Source organism: Electrophorus electricus, chromosome 5 (genome assembly GCF_013358815.1).
Source record: "Electrophorus electricus isolate fEleEle1 chromosome 5, fEleEle1.pri, whole genome shotgun sequence".
In the NCBI taxonomy this organism is placed as follows: Eukaryota; Metazoa; Chordata; class Actinopteri; order Gymnotiformes; family Gymnotidae; genus Electrophorus; species Electrophorus electricus.
Window position 1 is genome coordinate 598,725 of NC_049539.1, and position 1,276 is coordinate 600,000.

The window sequence follows — 1,276 nt, forward strand, 5'->3', positions numbered from 1 at the left end:
ACACGCACACACGCACGCACACGCACGCACACACACACACACACACACACACACACACACACACACACACACACACACACACACACACACACAGACAGGTCTATATAGAGAATTTCCATTAACATGTATTATTGAACATAAATATTGGTAAACATAACAACAGACCATATTAACCAATAAATAAATAATTATCTAATACTTTTTAAACGTAATTTATTATTGGTTCATATTAATTAATGCTATACTATAAATTATTAAATATTTACTTTGATTAAATTTATGTGAAAACAATTTGATAAATTCATAGTATTTTTTGTGTTTATTAATGCTAATAAAACAATCTATGTAATTATCAACAATCCATTAGATAAAGATTGTTATGGTTAAGTGTTTCCCACATATATATACACAACTGACTCAGTCCTTCTCCGGTTGAACTTCCAGCTCTGACCTTTGATCCTGCCAAAAGGAGGTGGAGTAAGAGTACTGAGTACTGACTAGAAGATTTAGATTTAGTACTGACTAGAAGATTTAGATTTAGTACTGACTAGGAGGAAGATTTAGATTTAGTACTGAGTAGGAGGTGAATTAAGATTTGTGTTGATGGGGCTAGACTTGGAATTCAGTACTGATGATGGTGGATTTAGATTAAATACAGAAAAAGTGGGTGTATTTCAAATAAAGACTTGGGATGATGTGGGTGAATCTAGAGTTTAGTACTGATGAGGGGTTGGATATATATATATATATATATATATATATATATATATATATATATATATATATATATATATATATATATATATATATATATATATATATATATGTTTAAAATATATTAAATAAAAAAGGAAAAAATATTTTATTTGCGATAAGTCAGAAAGTCACAAATCATAAATTTAAAATGTAAAAATCACAGATTAAAAAAATGTGGAAGCATATGTTATTTTTGTAATTTCATCATCAACACAATATTAAGACTCTTCATAAAGTAATGTAAATCTTACTTCTCTACATGGCCAAACTCTGCAGGGGAACAAAGAGAATCAATGTGGCCTGTAGATATTTTTTTGCATGCCAGGGTTTCCCTCCAGACCTTCTGCACAGAGTTTTGTAGGGGGTGGGAGCACTTGCTAATGTGAAGACTTCCATCTGTTGGTGGCTAATTGTGTCTGAGTTCAGTTAGCAGCCAAAATCACAGTCCCATCTTTTCCATCTGTTGGGAGAAAGAATTCCACTCACAAGCAGTAACCACCACCCACCGGCCCAGCTACCA